Here is an 8,401-nt window from a genome sequence, read left to right as displayed (position 1 = left end):
AATCCAAAGGCATTCTACATGTAAGTGAGGAATAAGAGAATGATCAGAGACAGGGTATGGTCTAAACGGGACAGTGGAGGGAACTTGTGCCTGGAGTCTGAAGAGGTAGAGCAGGCCCTAAATGAGTTTTTTTGCTTTAGTATTGGCTAGAGAGAGGGACCTTATTGATAGTGAGAACACCATAGCTCAGGTTAATAGGCTTGAGAAGACTGATGTTAAGAAAGTGGATGTGCTGGAAATTCTGTGAAGCATCAAGATAGATAAGTCCCCATGGCTGGACCAGATATATCCAAGGTTGCTGCAGAAAGCAAGGAATGAGATTGCTGTGCCTCTGATGATGATCTTTGCATCCTTACTCTCCATGGGAGTAGTACTGGTTGATTGAAGGGAGGTGAATGTTGTTCCTCTATCCAAGAAGGGGAATAGGGAAGTCCTTGGGAATTACAGATCAATCAGTCTTACATCTGTGATAAGCAAAGCCCTTGGAATTATTCTGAGAGATAGGATTTAGGAGTATTTGGAAAAACATAGCTTGATTAAAGATAGTCAACATGGCTTTCTGAGGGGTGGGTCATGCCTCTCACAAGTCTTATTGAGTTCTTTGAGGATGTGACGAGACAAGTTGATGAAAGTTGAGAATAGATGTGGTGTATATGCATTTCAGTAAGGCATTTGATAAGGTTCCCATGGTAGGCTCATTCAGAAAGTTAGGAGGGATGGGATACAAGGAAATTTGGCTGTCTGGATACAGAATTGGCTGGCTGAAAGAAGACAGCGAGTGCGAGTGGATGGAAAGTATTCCGCGTGGTGGTCAGTGACTAGTGGTGTCTTGTAGGTGTCTGTTCTTGGGCCTCTGCTCTTCGTAGTTTTTATAAATGATTTGGATGAAGAAATGGAAGGGTGGGTTGGTACGTTTGCCAATGATACAATGGTCAGTGGCGTTGTAGATAGTGTTGAGGGCTGTTGCAGGCTACAACAAGACATTGACAGGATGCAGAGCTGGGCTGAGAAGTGGCAGATGGAGTTCAGCCTGGATAAATGTGAAGTGATTCACTTTAGAAGGTTAAATTTGAATGCTGAATAGACAGGGTTCTTGGCAGTGTGGAGGAACAATGGGATCTTGGGGTCCACATACCTCAATCCCTCAAAGTTGCCACCTAAGTTGATAGGGTCGTTAAGAAAGCTTATGGTGGTTTGGCTTTCATTAACAGGGAGATTGAGTTTAACAGTCACGAGGTTTTGTTGCAGGCCTATAAAACCCTGGTTGTACCACACTTGATATATTGTGTCCAGTTCTGAGGTCGTCTCATTACAGGAAGGATGTAGATGCTTTAGAGAGGGTGCAGAGGGGGGCTTACCAGGATGCTGCCTGGATTGGAGGGCTTGTCTTCTGAAGAGAGATTGAGTGAGCTCAGGCTTTTCACACTGGAGAGAGGAAGGAAGAGAAGTGACTTGGTAGAGATGTGCTAGAGAATGAGAGGCAGAGATAAAGTCAATAGCCAGAGACTTTTCCCCAGTGCAGAAACGCTGCCACAAGGATTCATAATTTTAAGGTGATTGGAGGAAGGTGTAGGGGAGATGTCAGAGATAGGTTCTTCACAGAGAGTGGTGTGTGCGTGGAATGCACTGCCATTGGTGGTAGTAATGTAAGAGACATTAGGGACATTTAATGACTACTGGACAAGCACATGGACAACAGTAAATTGTGGGGTGTGTAGGTTAGGTTAATCTTAGATCAGGGTAAATGCTTAACACAACGTCATGGGCTGAAGGGGCTGTACTGAGCTGCACTGTTCTATGTTCTAAGTCGAATCAGAAAATGCATTATATCTCTTTGGTCTAAGCTTTAAAAACACCTTATGTCTATGAATTTTTAATCAATCTCTAAGTACAATTGTCTACCTTGCTAAGTCATAAAATATCACAAGGTTAAAAAGAAATTGCTGCCCAAGTAGCTCTCACAAACTCTTCTTAAAATAATTCACCATGGCTCCAGAAATACAGACAAGTGAATTCTTAACTTCAGATACATAGGAAACCCATATGTCAGGAATCCAATTTATGTCACGTTTTTTTCACTACTGTAAATACACTTTCCTCCTGACTATCATAACTGTCATTATATCTCTTTAAAATGTTAACATAACATCTTTTGCCTGTCTGGAATACTCACTGCATAATTTACAACATGAAAGTTCCACTTGATCTGATAAGGTCGTGTGAAATTTGCCTTTTATGGTTCCCCAGAGACAGACACAACACTAACAGCTTGTTTCCTGAACAAAATCATGAACATTGTCTTTTTATCTGTCCTAGTTTTCATTGCTTGTTGTGCACCTTTTGCAAGATAAAATAGACAGTATGGGCAATAGGAAGGACTGAAAGGGAAAAATAGACAGTAAAGATTTACTAATAGTCACAAAGTATAAGTTAACAGTTGAGGATGTGAGCATATAACAAAATGATTAGATAAGATAGTGATCAGAATTAGATTGATAATGATTGAAAAATATAGTCTGTATACTAACTTGGAATGTGAACCATGCAAACATGATTGGGTAGAGATAGGGTAGGTAAGTGTGTAACATTTTTGATGAAAATTATTATTTGTAAGAATAATTGAATAGAGACTTGTTATCTGGAAAAACAATGTAAGATTTTTTTGCAATAAAATTTGAACTGCATATCATTTTTCTTGAAGTGTACACCTACCATGCATGCGTGAATAAATGTTTCAACAAAAAAACCTGGGTCTTGTATGGTCTAAGAGAAAATAGATGTTCATCATGGACTGGTTGGACCGAAGGGTCTGTTTCTGTGCTGTATGACTCTATGACTCTGCAAAGTGGTAAACTCAACCTTTCACCCTTCAAATGTTTCTTGATCATCTTGCATGTTTTGGTCAGTTTGTCTCTGAAACCTGAAAGAAAAGTTTTCACTTCTACTTTAAATTTAACTGCAATAAACTTCATCACACTGTGGCTATTTTATGTCCAGAAGCATCATGTAATTTTAAAGAGAAAGACACAGATGTCTCATGACAAACTTGACAAAGAAAAAAAGCCCACTTGTTATGATCCGAGCTAATGTTACTCTGGGTAAGGTCAGATCCCAGGCTGAAATCTTGCTTGACAGATCATATTTTACTCTGTTGTTATTTCATATCCTGGTTTTTCATAGAAACCCAAGAATGCATTGCTGAAGATTTGAGTTCAACAAAAAAGCAAAATATTATTACGCAAGTAATTAGACAAAATAAGACAAATCAAGCTATTTACATGTAAAACAATTTTAAAGATTTTCAAAAATAAAGTCCCATCTGTTCTCAACATTAGAGTGGTGCTGGAAATGCACAGCAGGTCAGGCAGCATCCAAGGAGCAGGAAAATCGACGTTTCAGGCAGGGGTCCTTAATCAGGAATGGTGGTTTTCCAGCACCACTCTAATCATGACTCTAATCTCCAGCATCTGCAGTCTTCACTTTCGCCTGTTCCCAACATTACTTTACATCCTCAATAGCCAAAGAGAGTTCCATTCATAAATTCTAATCAAACATGTTAACTGTTGAATTTTCAAACCCTTACACTGAGGTAACCTATTTGCTAAGTGTCCTGAACTGACTCCTTTCTCAAAGAGAAACTGCCTTCCATCTTGTGGACATACCATGGGAAGGCAGGAGATGAGTTACTTGCCACAGTATGCCTAGCCTCTGAGCTGCTCTTGCAGCCTTTGTATCCCTATGGCAAGTTGAGTTGAATTTCTGGTCAATGGTCACCCCCAGGATGTTGGTAGTGGGAGATTCAGTGATGGTGAACCATAGAATAACAAGGGGTGATAGCTAGATTGACTGTTATTGGAAATGTTCATTGCCTGGCTTTTGTGTGGCACCAATGTTACTTGCAACTCATAAGCTCAAGCATGAAATATTGTCCAGTCTTGTTGCAATTGTTCATGGACTGCTCCAATATCTGAGGAGTTTTGAATGCTACTGAACATTGCACGATCATCAGCAAATATCCCCACTTCTGAACTTATGGTGGAGGGAAGGTCATTAATGAAGCAGCTGAAGATGATTGGGCCTAGGACACTAACCTGAGGAACTCCTGTGGAGATGTCCTGGAGCTGATGTGACTGACCATCAACAAGCATGACCATTTTCTTTTTTAAGGTATCCTGAATTTTCCTCCTGATACTTATGGATTCCAGCTTTGTTAGGGCTCTTTGATTCCACACATAGTCAAGTATGATGTTAATGTCAAAGGCTGTCACTCTCACCTTATCCCTTGAATTCAACTCTTTTTTCCATATTTAAACTAAGGCTGTAATGAGGTCAGGAGTTGCGTGGCCCTGATGGAACCCAAAGTTTGGCTAGGTATTCAGTCAGTTCTGGAGTACAATTCCTCACTATTATTACTGCAGTGTTGTCAGGGCGCATAGCTTTTGCAGTGTCATGTGCTTCCAACTGTTTCTTGATATCTTGTAGAGTGAATTAAATGACCTGAAAACTGGCATCTGCAATGTTGGGAACCACTGGAGGAGGCTGAGATGAATCATCCACTTGGAATTTCTTCCTGAAGATTGTTGCAAGTGCTTCAGCCTTACCTTTTGCACTGATGTATTGGACTCTTCCATCATTGAGGATGGGAATATATGTGGAGCCATTTTCTCCAGTGACTGATCTGGTTGATTGATGTCCTTCAGGGAAAGAAATCTGTTATTCTTACCTGGTCTTGCCTACCTATGTTTGCAGAATGACAGCAATATGGTAAATTTCCTCTGAAATGGTCGAGGAAAACATGTGGTTCAATGTACAATAAGTCAATGAGACAATAATGGACAATAATGGGCACTCACTTTGTGAGTGAAAAGGAAAATGCAGAAATAAGGTTTCAGGTGTAGGAGTATGAGCTTGAGCTTCCTTTCCCACCATGTGGTGATCACCTAGAATTTGTTTTCCCACAGAAGGGAATATGATGAGTCAATATTTTGATTCCCCAATGGCAAGTTGAGATGTGAAAATTGAATCTGTGGTGTGATTGTGGCATGCCCAGCAGGTGCCATTGGATTTTCATGCCATGAGTACTCAACAGCATTAAATTTTTAAAATTACATCCAACTTTCAACAGTGGTGCACAAGAATCCTACTGCATCTGGTTCAGGTCTGTTGAAAAGTGGTGTGCACTAGTCAGCTCCATACGGTTACATCTGTGGTCAACAGTATTGTCGTTGAACTCTGTAGCGCAAGGGAAGGGAACAGGAAATGGCAGCTCAAGCAGGTTGGGAAGGTTGAGCCTGTGATGCGATTGAGTGTGAAGTGTGTTTGGAGGGGTGAAGTGGGAAGGACTTGATGTGGGTGTGATGGTGGTATGGGTTGCAGTTGTGGGTGATGAGAGGATGTTGCCAGGGACCGTCAATTGGAAAATGAAGGACCTAAAGGATGATCCCAGTGCTGTCTACATGTCTGTCCATAATGGGTAGGGTTGGCTGGCAGATTCCTTATACTTACACCATTTCCATTACTCCTGTGGAGATTGCTCTTGGGGAATGCCTTTTACCATACATCAAAGGGAGAGCCTGCAGATCCACCAACCTCAGCCATGTCCTACAGCATGAACATAAAGATATTCTGTAAAGAATAAACAAATGAATATGACATTGTTTCCTCCACAACAAGGAAATGTTCCTAAGTCCCTGGTTCCCCATCAACATGTGCCAATCATGAGACATGTCAGTATGTTTAGCTCCCTGACTAAGTTAGTCTCATCAAATATTGATGATGCACACATGAGTAATGTAGTAAAATGATACCTGTGCCCCCTTTGTACTTTCAGTGTGATGTTGGCAATGGAGTTGGTCAAGTTAATCTATGGCCATACTAGTCTGAAAACATCTCATCTCGTCTGATTACAGAAACTGAGTAGACTCAGGCCTGGTTAGTACTTGGATGGGAGACCATCTGGGAATACCAGGTGCAGTAGGCTTGTGGGTGGCACAGTTTCTCAGTGGTTAGCACTGCGACTGAGATCTCACAGCACCAGGGACCCCCATTTGATTCCAGCCTCAGGCGACTGTCTGTGTGGAGTTTGCACAATCTCCCGTGTCTACATGGGTTTCCTCCCACAATCCAAAGATGTGCATGTCAAGTGGATTGGCCAAGCTAAATTGCCCCATAGTGTTAGGTGCATTAGAGGGAAATGCATCATCTGGATGAGTTACTCTTCAGAGGGTCGGTGTGGACTGGTGGGGCCGAATTGTCCATTTCCACACTGTAGGGAATCTAATCAGTCTAATCTCAACTAGGTCTTCTGAGAACTGCAAGCGATAGTTTTTCAATCTATGGGCTTTTCCCTTAAGCTTGTTTCTCCTATTCCAAAAGCAAGCCTTTCAATATTAATGCATTATCACACCAAGAGCTGCTGCCTCACACATACAGATTTAAACATTATGTCCTCATAAAGACTGACAAGTTGATTATGAAATTCTCTCTTACACATAGACTAAAACCCACATGCCACTAGTTCAAAATCCAAAGTCTAAAGTAAATGATACAAATGTACATGTGACATGTTATTCTGTCATTCAATTTGATCATGGCTCATTGCTTATCATTCACATTATCCCTCTCAACCTTAATTTCATTTTTATTGATAATCTTTCAATCTCTTCTTAAAAATACTTAATTATAGGTTCTATTAGGTAATTCTTTGTCAATCGCCTTTCAAAGGCCAATATGTGTAAGATCAATCATATTACACTTATCATATCTCTTTTATTGTACCAACAAACTCAATTATGTTCGGCAACAAAATATCCTTTGAACAAAATTGCTTTCACTTTCAATTGTAAGCTCATGTTTTTCCACAGAACAATGAATTTTATTTTGTATTATTAAACGTTTCCGTGCTGTTGTGGTAATCATGATAAAATATGAAATTCCAGCATCTAGTTTTCGCTCCTGATACTTACATGGATGGAAATGCTTTGAACAATAAAAAACACTGACTGAAAATGATCAAAGGAATCAATTGACCATGCAGGTAAATGGCTACCTGACCACATATTTTAACCACAAATCCACCATGAAAATAAACAAAATTGTCTGAATTGAAAATAACATTCTTTTATCAAAAGGTACTGAAACTAGTTCTAGTTAAACCATACAACACCAGGTTATAGTACCACAGGTTTATTTGGAAGCACCCTTCCAAATAAACCCATTGGACTATAACATGATGTTGTCTGATTTTTAATTTTGTCCTCCCCAGTCCAACACCAGATCCTCCACAATGAAACTAGTCCACTGAGTCCAGTGAGAAAAAGTCTCTCATCTCCTGTTTTGATTCAACTATTGGAAACAGAAGTCATCATGAACAATTATCTTACTTAAAAACAGTGAATTCAGACAATGAAATAGACAAAACAACTTATATTTCAGGAAACTGCTTTTGACTGACTGGAGAAATGGGTTTGTGATTGAATAACTGGAGAAAATCCTCTCTCTCTCACACATACACACACACACACACACACACACTGTGCCTATTGAATGACAATGCATCCAGACTATACCAATTGGAGAGAAACATCTGGACACTAAAAAGCTAAAGAGATCTGCAATATTTGCTGCTGCAGAGGATGAATGAATTAGGCAACCATTTGGTGTCAGGTCCAAAATGTTCTGTCTCATAAGAGCAAAAGAAATAGGAGTAGGAATACACCTCAGGAGCATTCCACCATTATTAAAATCATGGCTGAATTGCCTCACACCTCAATATTTTCTTCATTTCAGGTCAGCATTGCTATCAAAACATTGATATTTCAAAAATCCATCTATCACTTCTTTAAATGCTTCCAGAGATCTAACCTTCACAATCTCTGGGGTGGAGAATTCCAAACATTCACTACCCTCTCGGAGAAGAAACTCCTTAGCACCTCAGGTTTAAATTATTTTGTATCTATGTCCCCTCAGTTCAGGATTCCCCATGAGTGGAACAATTGTTCTGTCAAGCCCCTCAGAATCATGTTTGTTAGATCAACCCTCATTTGTCTAAATTTAGTGAATATAGGCCAAACCTGTTTAACCATTTTTGATAAGTCAACTCCTTGAAATCCTTCTTAAAGAGAGGACCTAACTTGCACACTGTACTCCAGGTCCAGCCTTACCAACAACCTATATAGTTGTAACAAGTGTTCACTATTATTAAACTCCAACCTCCTTACAATAAAGGCCAATATTCTATTTGCCTTCTTAATTCCTTTTGTGTTTCATGCAATAGAATATCCACATCTCTCTCTGCTGCATTTTTTTTTGAAGTTCATCTCCATTTAATTAATAGTCAAATTAATACATCTTTATTACAGAGAGCTATCACCTCACGCTGAAGAGAATGTAAATCCTTATT

General features: G+C 39.8%; 1 pseudogene; it reads left to right on the top strand.

Moving 5' to 3' along the window:
• The first annotated feature begins 5,861 nt into the window (after positions 1 to 5,861).
• Positions 5,862 to 5,980, top strand: LOC132824566 (5S ribosomal RNA; annotated as a pseudogene).
• Positions 5,981 to 8,401: the final 2,421 nt, after the last annotated feature.

This window comes from Hemiscyllium ocellatum, chromosome 18 (genome assembly GCF_020745735.1).
Source record: "Hemiscyllium ocellatum isolate sHemOce1 chromosome 18, sHemOce1.pat.X.cur, whole genome shotgun sequence".
NCBI lineage: Eukaryota > Metazoa > Chordata > Chondrichthyes > Orectolobiformes > Hemiscylliidae > Hemiscyllium > Hemiscyllium ocellatum.
The sequence above is the reverse complement of the archived record's forward strand: the minus strand, read 5'-3'. Positions and strand labels throughout refer to the sequence as shown.